Source organism: Ornithorhynchus anatinus, chromosome 15 (genome assembly GCF_004115215.2).
Source record: "Ornithorhynchus anatinus isolate Pmale09 chromosome 15, mOrnAna1.pri.v4, whole genome shotgun sequence".
NCBI lineage: Eukaryota > Metazoa > Chordata > Mammalia > Monotremata > Ornithorhynchidae > Ornithorhynchus > Ornithorhynchus anatinus.
Window position 1 is genome coordinate 23,030,463 of NC_041742.1, and position 18,023 is coordinate 23,048,485.

The 18,023-nt window shown below is 42.7% G+C and overlaps 1 long non-coding RNA gene across 1 annotated transcript in view; it reads left to right on the plus strand.

Annotated features, from left to right (window-relative positions):
* The window catches only part of LOC120638854, an 88,104-nt gene that overhangs the window by 38,485 nt on the left and 31,596 nt on the right, over window positions 1–18,023 (plus strand). The window contains exon 3 of the long non-coding RNA XR_005660857.1: window positions 11,390–11,568. This is a non-coding gene — a long non-coding RNA (uncharacterized LOC120638854). The remainder of the gene's footprint in view (window positions 1–11,389; window positions 11,569–18,023) is intronic.

Below are 18,023 nucleotides of genomic sequence, written 5' to 3' on the forward strand. Positions count from 1 at the left end.
GAGGCAAGTCCTAGTTCTTAATGAAGCCGGGTAAAAGAACCCCATTTGGACGGACCGACCCCTCTCTCCAGCAATCCCTTGGCTTGATTCCATAATGATATATATCATTTCTTGGGGATTAAGACTGTGAGCCCCACGTGGGACAACCTGATTCCCTTGTGTCTACCCAAGCGCTTAGAACAGTGCTCTGCACATAGTAAGCGCTTAACAAATACCAACATTATTATTATTACTCTTTCAAACTTGTGTCTGTGTTGTAGGGAGCTTTAATATGTACTAAGCTCTCCAGTTGACTTGTTCGGTTCAAGCCCGTTCAGCTGTTTCGACCTGGCTAAAACTGGGTTGCAAAGTCTCGTTCAGGATCTGTATGGACTTCTCTAGGTGTGGAACAGAAAAATCCTACCTCCCAAAACACAGGCGTGATTTCTCTTTAGTGAGTTAGACCCCGGGCATTAAAAAATAAAATCAGATCTAAATGAGATTGAACCAAACGACACACTTGGTATTGGTCTCTTAAATAGCATGAATCCCATTTTCCGTGTTCCAGCGACACCTCCTCTCCCTCAGGAGCCCCACCTGTTCTCCTCGAATTTAAATTAAAAAGCCTTTGACACGAACAAGTAAAATTTGCAGCCACCTGATGTGGAAGAATGTGAAGAACTTATCATTTTAGTGTATTTTAAGTAACTTCACTGGATGTGTCATGACATTAAATAAAATGAAGTGATGCATCATAAATGGAAGCCAAAAAAAGCAGCAGCAGATGGGTGTGAACATTCTCTTCTTCCTGTAGGAGCCTCTTGGCATATACCATATTAATAGGAATTCCCAACCAAATCTGATATTCATGAGAACCTAGAAAATCCCTCAAGTTTGAAGCATGGATCTGTTCCAGTAGAGTTTGTCTCTTATTAATCAGGCTGAGGCACATATTCTTCACTGTACATTTGCCCATGTTTTTTTTTTCCTTTCAGGGTGTGATCGGACGTATGTCTGTAGTGATGTAAACCTTAAAATTAGCGTCTTGTATTGTACTCTTCCATGCTCTTGGTTCGGTGCTCTGCCCGTGTTAAGTGCTCAAAAAATAGTTGATTGATGGATTAGTCGTTCAGTGTTTTCTGCTTTCTGTAGGAATTGAAGATGTAATTAATTTGAAATGTGTTTGTTACTGGCATGACTCCCTAGATTTGAACTACTTTAGTCCCTATAAATATGTAATATTAGTAAATCTGATGACTCACCCTATTTAATATTGATACAGCTAACATTTTAATGCACAATAATGCTTCTGGCTTTTTTAAAAACATAAATTTTAAAATGTGTTATCGGTGATAATTTGCCCACCAAGAGCTCTTATTATGCGTGAATACTTATTTGTTCAGAGCTCACCATTTAACTTCTACTCAATACCTTGGTATACATGAATAGCTATTCTTGGATGGGCCATTTCTCTCGCTTCCTTCTGAGGTTAGTTGAGACTCCTGAAGTAAACAGCTGTAGACAGCTGGAAGTTCCAATTATAAATCTTGACTTCCCTACTTTTGAGTTTTATATTATCTAACTGTAGTTTGGGGGATATTCCTTATTAATAATTTATGATTCAGTGCATGGAAGCTAATGGAAAAAAACATCAAGTTGCTTGAGGGGAAAACCATGTGTGCTTGAAAGTAACTGGAGGTTAATAATTGATTGGATTTTGTTACGCATCCCTCCTTTGGGCCCGCACATTCCCTTAGCCTCCAATGCACTTTGGACCCTCCTCCTCTAGATCCCATTTACCTTTCCCATGGCTTAGGACCTTTGTCTCCACTGGCCCCTGCTCTTGTGACTTGCGGAAGTTGCCGTGCCAGCCTCACGCTCACCACCTTAGTGTTTTTGGGTCCCATCCCTCTTCCTTTATTCTGATTTACTGGTCCTGAGCCTACTCTCCCTCCTTTGCTATTCTTGAGTTCAGCTCTTACCTCTTGCCTTCTGCTCAGGCTTTATATCTGCTTTTGACTACAACAGGGAACCCCTTACCCCAGCAATCAATCAATCAATTGGATTTAATCTATCAATTGTATTTATTGAGCACCAACTGTGTACACAGCACTGTGCAGAGTGCTTAGAAGAGGCCCATTCCCTGCCTACACCGAGTTTACAGCCTAGAGGAGACAGAGACTGATGAAAATAAATAAATTACATAAAATGCTAGAGGTTGAGGGAGGGGTGAATAAAAGGAGCGAATCAGGGCGATGCAGAAGGGAGCAGGAGAAGAGCAAAGGAGGACTTAGGGGAGGTCTTTCGGAGGAGATGTGCCTTCAGTAAGGCTTTGAAGGTGGGGAGAGGAACTGTCAGCATCTTCTTTGTGGTCAACTCTCCTGGCTCCAGCCCTGAACACCTGGTTTCTGTCCCTGAATTACACGCCCATCCCAAAGGCACAGACTTTATATTAGGTGTGCATCATAAAACGAACTTTATGCTCTCGTTCTCTATGCAGAATAATAGTGGTTTACTGTAGGGGGCCATCATGGCTGAATTTTTACTACTTTTATGACGCCGTCTTTGAAGCAAAGCACAGTTCCTTCATTCATAAAGCGATGAATATTTTAAGAGGAAGTTAGAAATCCTCAACCCGAATCTGACTACATGGAGAAATCAAATGAAATATTTCTGATTCTCGATAATGAAATATTTACCCAGCCCCAGTCTTAACCCAATTGCCAAGCCTATCCTGACCTTCACGCCCATCATAACTGTGACTCTTTCCCTAGTCTTAATCCTAATCTTCCCCTTATTTTAGGGCAGGATGCCAACAGTGATCTGTTATTTTCAAAGGGCCTACTTCCTCCGCCCCATGGGGGAAGAGTTGGACCAACCACATACTAACAAATTTGGGTGTTTAAAGAATCCATCATTCCACACAGACACAACCTCTTTTGGATAGAATTACAGGACCAATAGCGAAAGGATGGGGAGTGCAATAGCTTTTTCATTTTATAGGCTCTCCATTTCTGTCTTACCTTTGTTGTTGTTAAGTAGTTTACCCCTAATAATTTACTGCTGTTTAAGGTTATGAATTCATAGTTCTAGTAGTAAATCTGTTCAAACTGTGATGTGCCTTGCATCAACTATAATTTAACCCATCCTTTGAAGAGTACACTTCTTTTTTTAATTATAAATTTCCTCCCGCCTGCTTGCCTTTCTCTGCTGACAAAGTTTCACTGTTCTGTCAACGTCTTCATTTGGAAAATTTGAGAATGAAACTGTAAAGGTCAGGCCTGACTGTAACCACTGCGTATTGAACAATGAAAGTATGTTTCTCAGCTTTTGGCTGCCATTTCCAGCTTGCTTTTGTGAAGTGCTTGGAAAAGTCAAGAGCTCTTTGCTCATATTCAGTCAGGATGTCTGATGGAATCACAGTGTAACCTGGGGTACATTTTTAGGAAGGATTGCCGTTTAGCAGGAGACAGAGTTGGATGATTAAAAACGGCAGACTCCTTTGGAAATGTGCCCTACGTGTACATCAGGTAAAAGGTCTTTAAAAAAAAGTGGCATGAAGTTAACTCCCCCATTGCAAAAACTAAATAAAGCTTCATTTCCTAACGGCAGAAACAGTTGCTCTTGGACCTATATTGTATTTAGAGAGGCTTTTAAAAAAAGTCTAAACCTTATTGCTTTTACCTTTTCCCCCAGTTCCTGGACAGAAGCTTTAGTGAGTCAATACTGTGGAAAAATAGCCATCTGTATTTTTAGTATTGGAGTGATATGATATTTCAGACAGAGTACTGTTAAGCCATCATATGGCTCCAGGTCCCAAGAGAACGATCACATTTTCCTCTTATCTATTTTGAGAATCTGCTAAGAAAGGAATCTCTTCTTTCTGGTTTTATCAAGGTTCCTTTCACTTTAGAGCCATGATTGATCACCTTCAGCCTGAGGGAATCAAGGCCAGGATTAAGTATGTCATTATTGGAATGCCCGTAAGGATTAAACGCAAACTGACACTGTATCGGCTACAATTGCCAAGTGAAAGCAGTTGAGTTCTGTTTTCCTATCATATATCTCAGCCCTCCCTTCCTCTTACAGAGTGCTTGTTGATTTTTTTACAAAAAGACCCATTTCAAGTAGATGGAAACCAAAATCACAGAACTCACTGAGTACAGTATGTTGTGGGCACAGTTTAATTTACTGAGCATGTGGGAGAAAACTACACTCTAAGTATATATCTACCAGAAATTTCTTTTCGTGACAATTATTTGTGCACCCAATCCAACCCTTCCATCTTGGACTACTCTTAAGCCTTATGGGCAGGGAAGGTGTCTACCAACTTTGTTATATTATACTTTCCAAAGTGCTTAGTTACAGGTCTCTCTACTCTGTGCTAGGTAAATATGATTGATCGATTGATATAGGACTTGTAAATGCTTGTTGACAGAAAGAGGTTATCTTTATGTACCCGGAGGAAGCATTCGCCTCATTTCTTGTATGAACGAATCGGAATAGTCTATTATACCTGAAACCTCAAATTCTTTTACTGTGAAAGCCCAGACTTTTAGTTAAGAGGGCCTTGGCTGTAGAGTAGCTAATTGCATCATGTAATCTCATCGTGGCTCACCTCTGGGCCTATACTTCTGAACAGGGAAGGAAGTGATTTCCAAGGCATCTGGAAACCCAAATGCAGAACTGCCTGGCGTAGCGCAGTTCAGTTTCTTTTTCATCCCGCTGACACCTTCCTAGCAAAACTCAAGGGGTGGATGTCTCAGGCCAAAAAAAGGAAAGAGTTCTCTCTTTGTCAGAAGTATCCGTGTCTCTCTCTGAGAAGACCGAAGCAGGGATCTGCACTGAACTGCTCGTTCATTCAGAACTTCCGCAGTCACAAAAAACTGAGGTCCTGATGATTATCAGCTCTCTCATTTTTTTAAGGTGTACGTGAAGCACTTACTGTGTGCCACACACTGTACTTAAGCGTTGGGATGGGTACAAGATAATCAGATTGAACACAACCCATGTCCCACCTGGAGTTCACCGTCTTAATCCCCATTTTACAGATGAGGTAACTGAGGCCCAGAGAAATGAAGTGATGTGTCCAAGGTCACACGGCAATCAAGTGGTGGAGCCAGGAGTAGAACACAGGTCCTTCTGACTACTAGGCTACGCTGCCTCTCACGAGTCGTCACCAAAGTTACTCCGGGATCAGTGTTTTTGCTGTCAAACTTCTTATGAAGAGAAAGTTGAAGTGCAGCTATCCTGGTTGCTGTGTAATGTTGCTCTGTCCGGAGTATAGCTTCTACTTGGCACCTGGGAAAGACTCCATCTGTCGAGTGCTTAGGACCGTGCTCCTCACATAGTAAACAATCAATAAGTACAATTGATTAAAGTGGTCAAAGGTGTTACTGTCTTAGTTGGTGAGCAACTTGTGGGACAGAGATTAAGTCTGGTCTAATTATCCATATCCTTCCCACTCCTTGTGCAGCGCTTAGCACATAGTAAGCGTTCCATAAATACCATAATTTCTTATGATCTTTGTAAGGGACCAAGTTGATTAATGTGCGCCGTTTAGACTACGGAGATTGTGTAAACGGAAGCATCATTATCAGAAGGGTTAATTTTCACAGGGGAAAATCACTCTCTTTCCTTTTCCTCCCCCCTTCGAATCCACAGAAGAGATCTCTTCCCAATTATAACTTTTCCAGGCAGGGACTCAGATTTTTAAATGAGTTGGAGATATCTCGTGCTGATATCACCAATAGTTTAGTGCCTTCGGAAATGAAATGAACCAAATCGTATGAACTTTATTGCTTTGGATAGAAAATTGTTTCAACTGGTAGATGTTGGGTTTAGTGTCCTTTTCCAAAACAAATTATTTCCTATCTTATCTTTCCACTCCAGATGCAAAAGTTGTGGAATATCACTTTGGCTTTTCTGAATGATCCTATCAAGCCGTATTTTCTAATCACATTTCATTAGCTGAAAAAGATAGCTGCCTAAGTAATTTTTGTCCTGTACCAAAATAAACCAGATACAGTATTTAAAATGTTCTCTTCAGTGTACAGTAATACTACTAAATGCTGTAGTATTAATAAATAAAATCACTACTATTTTTTTCTATATAGAGAGACAAAATGGCCAACTTTGTCCCTGAGGCTTTTTGTTAATAAATTTTGTGAAAGCTGACATAGCCATACTCTGGTTTCCAATAAGCTTTATTGTCCAGGTATTTCCAGAATATCTATCTGTGCCCAGGAGATCAAGGATTTTAGGTACTAAAGATCAGAATATAGATATGTCTAGGATTTGTTTTCTGAAGAAACTGTTTCTCCATCTCTATTAAGCCCTGAACTCAGGTTCAAGAGCTACACAGGACCTGAGCCCTTCTTTTTCAGCTGCTCTGCTCTGGGGATAGAATTCTTCTCCCCTCTTACCTGCTGGGAGTTTCTCCATCCTTCATTCTCCCCCACTCCCCTACCTACTTTCCCTGATTTCCTGTCCTATATGAGTGTTTCCCCATCTCACTCAGCAGGGTGGGGGTGAGAGTTAGGGGTTCAGAGACTTCCCCCAGGTCTCCTTGTAGGGGTGGGCTGGCAGGAGGCGACCGGGGAACCTGGGGAATTCATTCATTCGTTAATTCATTCAATCGCATTTACTGAGCGCTTACTGTGTGCAGAGCACTGTACTAAGCACAGGAGAGTACGCTACAATAAACGGACTCATTCCCTGCCCACAGCGAGCAGTCTTCAGTTTGATTTCCTTGGACTGTAGCTGAAGGAGAGTGGCCAACTTGGAGGGATGCCAGTGGGGAAATTGAGGACCTTAGGTGAAGGAGGAGCGGGAAATCTCCAGCCAGCCAGGGAAGCATGTTTCAAGAACAAGGGGCAGGGAAGCCAAGGAGCTGGGGAGCAGGGACAAGAAATCCTCCCGACTTCCAAATCCTAGATGTTGTTCTGTGAACCCATCTGAGGGTCTGTGGCGTCCACCACGATCAGTGCTCACTCGGGGACCTGGCAGTCCGGTGGTGCGGCTCCTTCTGTGGGCGGAACCAGTGGCTTCTCTGATTTCTTGGGATGAGTTTTAAAGCTTTTACCTTCTTCGGGCCTTTTGCCTCTTTCTACGCACTTTAAAATTTGGGCATGTGAGGAGTGAGGGAAGAGAGGAGAGCCAGGCCTTGCGGAACCTCAGCAACACCTTATTGGGACTTGCCAGCCCATTATCCCTATAGCAGAGCATAGTCACTCTGAGGGTAGGTTTGATTGTCCCTTCTTTACCTCGGGACACGTGTTCCCTGGCCTGAAGCCTACGAAGCGAGTCACCTTAAGAAATGCTACAGGTAATAGTCATGTTTGAACCTCCATCTATAATTCATGCCCAGTTCATCTGTAACAGTCTCTGAAATTGTTGGGAGCACTTTGAATTTACTCAAGAGAGGTGGATTAAGGAAAACACAAGTAGCGTCTTCCATCTTCACAGCTGGAAACATCTTCAGTGGCAGAATACAGCAGAGAGGAAGGCTCTGGTATTGATCTTCTCTAAAGAAAGGTCCTGTAACCATAGAATCATCAGAGATATGTTCGAAAGGCTGAAGGCACAAGTACTGTACTCTTAACAGGAGAACAAAATGCACAGAATAAAAACATCAAAAAAAAAAAAAGGGGGAAGAGAGAGAGCTGTACAGCAACAAGTGGTCCTGGTCCAGAGGTTTCCCATTTACTGTCTTCTCTCTCCCTAATATTGAAAACTTGGAGGCCATGTTGCTCAAATTATCTATTTCCCTTGTATCCCTGGTGGAGAGAGGAACAATGTTGCCTTAATGTTCCCAAAGAGCACAGGCCTGGGAGTCAGAGGATCTGTGTTCTAAACCTGGCTCTGCCAGTTGTCTGCTGTGTGACCTTGGGCAGGTTCCTTGACTTCTCTGTGCCTGTTTCTTCATCTGTAGAATGGGGATTAAATACGTTTCCTCCTTCCTACTTAGACTGCGAGCCTCATGCAGGGTAAGGACTGTGTTCAGTTGGATTGACTTTGATCTGTCCCAAAGCTTAGAACAGGGCTTGATACACAATAAGCGCTGAACAGATAGCTTAATGTCAGTGAAAGTAATCCTAGCAGTTGATTATTACCATTTGCACCATCACTGGTAAAGGGAGACGGTCGCCCTTTAGGTTTGAAGATGGTGCTAAGAAGGGTGAAATTTTTAACTGGGGTGTATTGATCAGTCAAGCAATGGTACTTTTTGAAGTCCTGCTGAGTACTAAGTATTATACTAAGCATCCAGGAGAGTAGAGCAGAAGCAAAACACCCAATCCCTGCTCTCAAGGAGTTTCCTATCTAATGGGGAAAGCAGACAAAATGCATATCAATAATGGCAGTAGGAGAAAGAGCAAAGCTACTAAAGGAAATTGTATACAGATATTAGGTTGAAATAGTTGAGTAAATAATTGATTGCACCATTAAATATATAAAGAAATATACACACACATGTATATATGGATATATATACATGTCCATATATAGCTATATATGTGTGTGTGTGTGTATGTGTGTGTGAGAGAGACTGAAGATGCTTTCTACATTATGTGTGAAGATGTAAAGGTTTCCCGTTGCTGCAATGTCAGTGTGCGGTGCCGCCGTGATTTCTCAGTCTTGATGTCGAACCTCTGCTCGAAGACAGTTACCCACTCAAAATACTGTCAGCAGAATTGAGGAGCTTCTGCTATCTCATCATTGGGGGCTAGGACCTACCACCTCTTTGATTCCTGCTGGCAGAGGGAGGCAGCAGGCCCCCCCCTCCCCCGCCGAAATATTAAACCCCAAATGCTGGAAACCTGTAGGATGACTGGTGGAGACAAGTGTGGTGGATGGTAGTTAACTCTCCTACTTGATGCTGCCTCCAGGATCACACACTATGTTGGGCGGTCATTCCCGAGACCCCCAGCTGTACACCCTTCCTTTGAAACCCCACTGACTTCTTTCACTGCCGCTGCTTGGGAATGTTTTTCCCACCATTTGAGGTTCTGTCCAACAGCTTCCGTCAGCTCTAGTTGGGAAGTTTAAATGTTTTCCCAATCCTTCAGGCTTCAGAAAATGAAAGTCATGAAAGTGGTTTCAAAAATCAAAAGGCCTCAGCCCTTTGAAAGGCTGTTGCTGTATCAGTCGACAGGAAGCTGGTCTGATATCAGTCCCATAAGATGCCTCTCATAAACCGTTTGAAAGGCGTTTTACACCTTGGCATTACCGGAACTATCAACTCAAAATTTGGATTGTGACAAAAACTAGTCCGAGTTCTTAAAAATACCATCGGGTTTCTTGATGTTCATCTGGATGTGGAACTGTGTAAAAATCTACCATTGGCTTCTTCTGCTAAAATCGATCAGTGGGATTTATTGAGGGCATGTTATATCCACTAGACTTCTGTAATTATTTAGACTTTTAGATAATTGACTTAAATGTATTCATTCATTCAGTCATATTTATTGAGCACTTACTGTGGGCAGAGCTTATTAAGAGCTTGGGAGAGTACAGTAAAACAATAAGCGGACGTATTCCTTGTGCCCACAGTGAGTCCACAGTCTAGAGGGGGAATCAGACATGAATATAAAATAAATTACAAATATGTGCCTAAGTGTTGTGGGGCTGGGAGGGGAGGCGAATCAAGGGAACAAGTCAGGGTGACGTAGAAGGGAGTAGGAGAAGAGAAGCAGTTTGTGAGATGAGAAGCGGCTAATTGGATGGTTTGGAGGATGGATTCCGCAGGGCTGGTGACCTGAAAAGATGGTATGGAAAAACCCAGGTGATAAAAAAAAAAAAGTCTAATAAATAAGAGATACTGAAAGAGGGGCATGTTAAATGTCTTAATGATGAGATTGATTCATGCTAGGTAATAATACTAAGGAAACAAAAAAATATTCCATCAAGTATGTCTCCCTTGAAAAATCACATTACAGAGTGTAATTAGTTGAAGCTGATTTTACTAATCCAAAAGAGATATTTTTATCCTATACATCATTCATGATTATATACGAGAGAGACATTAGACTTATATACGTGAAGGAACATTCATATCATTTGAAGCAGTCCGCCTATTTTCTTATTATTCAAACAAATATTTTATTGATTCTTTTGATAGATTTAGCTGACACTGTCAAAGGGAAGGAAGATGATAAACTAAATCAAATATTGTAGATATAAATTGTATTATCCTCCCTTGTGTGTTACTTGGGATATTTATGGCTGGCAGTCAAAGAATAACCAGCTCAGTAGGAGAGTTATATTTTATTCCTTAGGCAGAGGAATTCTGAAATAATGAGAATAAATATTGCCATCTTATTTATGCTGACATTCACTAATATTAATTACTTGCAAAGATTAGTCTTCAATCGTGGAATCGGGAGCCATTTGTCTGGATTATCTCTTAATGATGAAAGTCCCGGACCTTTTATAGAAGCAGCGTGGCTCAGTGGAAAGAGCATGGGCTTTGGAGTCAGGGCTCATGAGTTCGAATCCCAGCTCTGCCACTTGTCGGCTGTGTGACTGTGGGCAAGTCACTTAACTTCTCTGTGCCTCAGTTCCCTCATCTGTAAAATGGGGATTAAGACTGTGAGCCCCACGTGGGACAACCTGATTCCCCTATGTCTACCCCAGCGCTTAGAACAGTGCTCGGCACATAGTAAGCGCTTAACAAATACCAACATTATTATTATTATTTTATAGAAGTCACATAGAGCATCTTGAGCAGTTTCACCAGCCCCCACTTTGAACCAAACTTTACGTCAAAATGGCAGGAAAAGATTATCAGTCAGTCAGTAAATGGCATTTTTTGAGGAACGCCAACCTACCTGTTTGTCTAGATGTACATTCCATTTTTCTTACCTTTAGATTTGTCAGATTTCAGTTTTCGGAAAGTAGGACCCTAGTTTCACTCTTGTCCCCCTGAACCATCATTTGAGCAGAGAGGCAGGGCTCGTGCCGTTCAAATGTGGCGCCGTTGTAGTTCTTCTTTCCTCTTCAACTCCTACCTTTAAGACTGCGTTCTGCTGCTCTCTCCGTATAACACCGTTATAGGTTGCTCACACTTAGGATTGGTGTGTGTTTGCAACTGTGCTTGTGTGTGTGTTTCTGTGTCTGACTGTGAGAAGCTGATTGCCTTTTGTCAGAGTAATTTTTTTGTGCGTTATCTGTTAAGTCCTTTGCTATGTGCCAGGCATTGTACTGAGCTCCGGGGTAGATACAAGTGAATCAAGTTGGACACAGTTCCTGTCCCTCATGGGGCTCACAGTCCTAATCCCCATTTTACAGATGAGGTAACTTAGGCAAAGAGGAGTGAAGTGACTTGCCCAAGGTCACATAACGGAGAAGTGGCCGAGCCAGCATTAGAACCCACGTCCTTCTGATTCCAGACGCGTGCTCTACCCACTAGGCCACGGGACGAGATAAACGACGAGGAACATCCTAGCCGCTACGGAACCTGAAGTCCAGCACTAAACACCCAACAAAGCCCTGTTAGTGCACGGCGAAGAGCAGAGGAGGTCAGCCTGGGGGAGGACTGCCAGAACAGAGGCTCGTCGGAGGATGAGATCATCCCACTGAAAACGACAGGTGAGTCTCGGTCCAGTATTGAAGACTTTGGGACTACTTGCTAATACCCGAGCCAAGAAATATATTACGCTCCTAGTGGTTTGCACAGTGCCCCTAATCTCTGCCTTGTCCCTGCCAGTTTTGTTCCAGCCAGGTCACCGGGAGCCACAAGATAAGAGTTGGTAGGGGTGCAGATTTTGTATGCACAACAGTTTTGCAGACACAACCCACTTCTGGCCCATATGACCACAGAAAAATGCCAAAGCTGTGCCATAGCATTGCTGACCAAGAGGTGACTGTCTGGGCAACCTTCTTCATAGCCACCGTGTTCTTCACTGCCCACATTAAGCCGCCTACCACATAACATGGTCTAGGTGGCTCTTCTAATCCGAAATCTTCATCCCAGAAGCCTCAGCAGGCTTTCCCCTACACCTTCCTTTTCCACCCCTCGGCCCGGCCCTCCCCCCCCCCCCCCCCCCAAAATGGATACAATTTTGAGAGGGGAAGCAGGATGATTGATAGGCAGTACTTAGCCTTATAAAGACTCGGGTCTTTTTGAGGTAGTAATAATGTAATCAGATCAGTCAAAGACCCTGTCCCACTTAGGACTCACAGTCTAAGAGGTAGGAAGATTTGGGATTTTATTCTCTTTTTACAGTTGAGGAAACTGAGTCACAGAGGTTAAGTGACTTGCCCAAGATCACACAACAGGCCAGTGACAGGACTAGAACCCAGATGTCCCGACTCTCAATCCTAACCTCTTCCCACTGCGTCACGCTGCCTGTAAATTAAATCTAGTGTTTATTCCTTTTTGAGAAGGCATTTTGAAATATGTGAAAAAAGACCTCCAGAGTATAACTTAAGGATGATGCCTTGCGGATTAATAGGATAAAATGATATTGACTGCAAGGTTTTGCTCTTTAGGGAATTTTTAGTAGGTACATAAACACAGAAGCAGAAGGAGCTTCTAAGCTGTCTTGGAAACAGATGTAGCAGGTTGTTTTATTTTGATGTTGTCCTAAATATTGAAATGTATTCACCACTTCTACCTTGGATTCTCAAAGGAATATTGTGAGGAAGTGACACAGAAGTTCAAAGATTTCCATTCGAATATGCAGTGGCTTTTGTGCCCAAGTAGTGACATTCTGTCTCCTGTCTTTTTTGCATCAGCTTTTCCTGGGCAGCAATCTAAAGTAGTAAGGAAACAAAGCTTTTTCTCCAGAAGACAGGGTTTTTTCTCTAGTTTGCAGTTTTAAGAAGTCTCCTTTTGCAAAACCACACATATCCCACTGTTCTTTTCAGGCTGCAGAATTTCCCTAACTCTCACCTCCCCGTGCACATCTCTTTCATTGCAGTGTTTTTATTATCGGTGTTAATAAGCATCCGTTGACCCCTAACAATGAACTTAATGCAATTCCCAACCCAAACTGGATCCGGGAACAGTCTACATCTGCTTCGCTTGCAGGATGAATGAAGAAAATCCTGTTATCGACTAGCCAACACTCTGCTAAGAGGTTAATCGGGGATTTTCATCTTCAGCGGGCTTGAGCCTCTTTCTCTGGCTACTTATACAGAGAGGAGATTGGCTCAATGCCCGAGAGAGGACCTGGGCCTTGCTTGGTTGGTTTACAATCAAAAGAAGTGACAGGGGAATAAATAAACTCAAGGGACAGGGAGGGAAGCTCTCCTCAGCCAGGCAGGGCTGCGGCACCTCCGGTCAGGGCAGTCCCAGGTCCCTCAATCCCACAGTTGGGGGGTCCCCACCCTTCCGGGGAGCCACAGAGGGGTTTGTTGCAGCCCAGAAGGTTCCACGCTCCTTTCAGAACTGTATTTAATGCCATCTCACCTAAATCACAGTAGCCACTCTCTGAAGTCCAGTTCCATAGTGAGGTACTAACCTCAACTAATTCTGGCCTAAGAGATTTTGATTGGAATTTACTGAAGAGTCGTACAGCAATCGAGTCAGATTTCTGCAGCCACAGGTCTTCAAACGGTTTGGTTATTCAGTCTGCAAAGTATGTGGGGTTCTGGTTCTGTCTTTTCTGGAATTCATAAAGAAAGCTCAAATTTGGTGAAGGTCAGAGTTGAGATGTTTACTTGGGCTCTTTCTCTGACAATTCTTTCCCCTCAAGAAACACTTGTAGTTGTATCGTACTAAATCTCAAGATCTGATTATGCCGTTGAGGTGTTTCAGGGTTTGAAACACCTCAACGGCTTAATCAGATCTTGAGATTTAATACGATACAACTACAAGTGCTAATTTGCAGTTAATTTGCCCCTGCGAAAAATGTTCAGAAGCAGACAACAAGCACCTACGTGGCAGAGCCTTGAACTTCACCCAAGGTGAAGCCCATCCTGAGTTCTCTGCTTCTTCCATCCCATAGGGCAGAATTCAGTGGTTCCCAGATGATCTTCTAGCCCAGTAGGCCAGAGTCCTCAAGGCTGGAAAGTAAAAGAAAACTGAAGGGTGGAAAAAGGAACTTGGCAGCAGAATAAAGGCGCTGAAAATTGCTGAAGAGGAGAGAAGTTTTTTAAATGGTCCTACATATCTTAAGAGTTTTCACTTTTTTTTTTTGTAATCTCCACTATTTTATTTCTGAATTTGCTCCTGGCAAATGCTTTTTCCAGTGCCTTTGGGAATACTAAATCTAGGTCCTTGGCACATAGTTGAAATAGCACTTCTTGTACATATCCTACTCTTTACGTCATTTTCACGGAATCCATCTTATGCTGCCTTGGAAATTTTATGGAGCCTAGATACTTAGAATGATTTTCTGATCACGCAGCAGAATGCAAAGGGACCGAAGAGCTGGGGAAATCCTGATGTGGCAAAAGCCAGGGAAATGACCTCTGACTAATACTGTCTTCTCAGAAGGTTTATCAGTGAAAGAGTTAATGTAGAGTTGGGACCGGTCCTTCAGAAACAGGGAAGGTTTGGGTTTGACATCAGGCCTCTGATTCATGTCCTCCTGTTGACAGCAGTGATGTCAGAGCCTATTATCTGTGCTTGAAACATCCTCTTTCTCTTTAATCCCCCTGGGCACTGACTGGGGTTTGAGTCCCTCTTTTTGTAAAATGTGGGGAAAAAAAATGATTTCAGTTTTCCTGAGATTTCCCATCAGCTTCCTTGTTGCTTTGCGGTTCATGGATAATTAGAAACCGCTTTCCTGGGAGAGGGAAAGCAGCAGACGAAGTACTTGCGAGATACTCGCAATGGGTCTACACTGCTCTCTCTGGATTTTCATGGCCTGCTATTCTCCCGGCATAAGATCCAGGTGAAGGTGCCAGGTAGACAGCAATGGGCAACTGCAACCCGAATGCTGACACCTGGCATATTTAACGTGCTGTTCCCGTGATCGTCACAACCTGGTCGACAGTAACGTGCGATCGGTCTCCCAGGTTTCTGCAGAAGCAGAGCCCTGGGAAGACAGAAGTGTGTTGAGGAGTCAGCAATGATTTGCTTTTTGGTTTCCTTCTGACAGCAATTTTGTTTTAGCTGAACAGACAACCACCTGCTAGGTTTTGGCACTTTGGCATTGAATTGGCACTCTGCTATGGCCTCTTCGGCAGTAAATGGGGCCTGAAAAAATAAAATTTGCGTGAAGTTCTCTTTGTATTTCCCCCTTGCCCAACGACGTGCTCATTGCATTCTGTGACCCAGTGAGAACACACCAGACAGGAATGTAAGCTTGTTGCAGGCAGGGAATGAGCCCATCAACTCTGTTAAATTGTACTTTCCCAAGGACAAGTACAGTGCTCTGCACACAGGAAACGCTCAATAAGTACCACTGATGATAAATGATGAATGAGAGAGTGTGAATGGAGCAGTCCCTTAATCTCATTGGAAGATCACCATCACCCTGACCACCACAATCTCTGTTGCATATTCATCCGGCAGTCATTGCACGTTATTCTGATTGATTTTTTTTCTCGAAAATTCAGCATGAGATGGCAGAGCCTTACCTCATCCCCATTTTCGTCTCGGCAAGTGGCGTCAATCTGCCGATCGGTAGTATTTATTGAGCATTTACTGAGTTGAGAGCACTGTTCCGAGCACTTGGGCGACTACAGCGTAATAGAGTTGGCACCTAAATTCCATCTTGGTCTTGCCGGTGTTTGGAATTCCACTTCCTAGTACTAAGGTCAAGTTCATCATACTGGTCAAGTTACAGAGCTTACAGAGTTTATAGTCCTCTAGACTGTAAGCTTGTTTGTGGGCAGGGAATGTCTGCTTACTATTGTACTCTCCCAAGCACGTAATAGAGTGCTCTGCACACAGTAGGTGCTCAGTGAATGCGATTGACTGCTACAAAGATAGTTAATTGCTTTGATCATCCAAGGTTATGAAACTTGTGATCACTGCAAAGATTTGCAATAGCTAAGCGATTCTTGTTACTGGATGTGTAATGCATCAGCTTAACCATCGTGGTAGCAATAGCAGTGGTATTTATTGCTTATCTTTAGAGAGTAATGCTCTCCAAAAATCAGTCAATCAAGAGTATCTATTGAGGGCCCACTCTGTTCAGAGAACTTGAGAAAGAACTTTGGAGGATAATCAGAAGCAAAGAGACACGTTCCCTACCCTCAAGTAATTAACAGAAGAGACATACAAAAACAATTTTACACGTAATGGAATAGAATACATTGTCAAAGGTTCAATTGGGCATGTGTATAAATATATATTATTTAAGTACAAATGCCAAGGATAGGTAAAAAATAAAAGCGTAAATATTAGGTCAGGCATTCTCAGCCTCCATAACTGTTCGCTGAAGATGATCCCCACGTGGCCTGGGTTCTAATCCCAGCTCTACCACATTTCTGCTGTGTGACCTTTGGCAGTCATTTAACATCTCTGTGCCTGCTCCCTCTTCTGAAAAATGAGGATTTAATCCTACTCTCTCCTACTTACTTTTTGAGCCCCAGGTGGGACAGTGACTCTGTCCAACCTGATGAACCTGTATCTTCCTCAGTGCATGAAAAAATGCTTAGCACATAGCAAGTGTTTAACCGCTGCCATAATTCTTATTAAGCGCTCCACCAAATCTCCTCCCAAAGGGAAATATGCTTAATGTGGAAATTAAATTGAGAAAAAAGCTCCCAGAGAATAAAATGATTTTGTTTAGAATGGAATTTGTGTATGGAGTGGGTAGGGATGAGGATATGTGAGAATTTGTTCAGCAAATCCTCAGTGCTGACAGAACCTCACAAAACTATCTCTTGTTAAACCAGTTCTTAACTCTTTTGTCCCCAAGTAGTGACAAATTCTTGATTCTCACTCTTCTCCCCTTTTATAATTGTTTTGATAAAGAGCTGTTTTGACCAGCTTATTTGAAACGAGATATTGAAATGCAAGAGATGTGGCTGTTAATGAATTAAATTGGAATAATTTAAAAATGAGTTTCCATCAAGATGATAGAGGAAAGGATAATGCTGTTTCTTCTTTGCCAAGTAATAGCATCAAATCTTAGTAACATTTATATTTAAGTGAATGCCAACTGACACAAGATACAGAGACTACAGATCTCTGAATGAGGTGTATCACGGGTTGTAATTTTGATGATGGATTCTCCCGTCATAAGCCTTGGTCCAATCACCAAGACTTCAGGTCTCAGAACCTGCACAAAGAGATTTTGCCAGTTGTAGGTGGGTGTGGCTTCCCATTCAACAGCATCTGCTCACAGCTCTTCCTGTTGAGACCCTTTGAAGTGGCAGGTTTCAAAATTTTTCCTCTTCTACCATGGTTTCTGGATTTTCCTGCTGGGAAAAGAACTTCAAAGGAAGGCACATCCCATGTTCCAGAGCGTCCACATTTTGCTTCCTCTCTTCCTCGCTCTCTCTTTCTCCCCCTTGGGTGATGCGAGGAATAGTCAGAAACCAGCTTCAGGTCACTGTTTCTCTTAATATGCCTTCCCTTCCTCGAATGTTGATAGACTGCACCTATCTTCTTCAAAGTTATCTGTCTTCATGAAACTCCTTTTTCTGTCCTTGATGCCCCAATATGGAAGTTTCTCCTCCTCCTTATTAACATTTTTCCCTATCTTAAATCTTTTGCATCAGGTTTTTACCTTTCTTTTGCTTCCTTCCTCTTAAATACTCACTCTGACCAGCTGCACCCTTGGGGCTAGTAGTATTTGACTGTAAGCTGAAAGAATGTAATGGGAGACATACTTTTGAACAATTGTGACTTAGAGTTAAATAGGATAAACAGCATAATTACCTCATTCCTACACATATTTTGTCTGCACAAAGTCCTACGTCTTTGACCACAGATTTTTCCGAGTTTTCCCGTAACAAGGCAGTTGCATTCTTGCAGAACCTCACGCTGGAGTGCCCACTCCGACGCTGCGGGCACACACATGTGACCGTACGGTTTCCTCCGACGGCACAGCACGTTAGGCGTAAATAGGCTGGCACTTTCAGAAGATGGTTCACTGTTTCCCCAGAAGCACTCTACAGTCAAAACTTAGAGTGAAGGC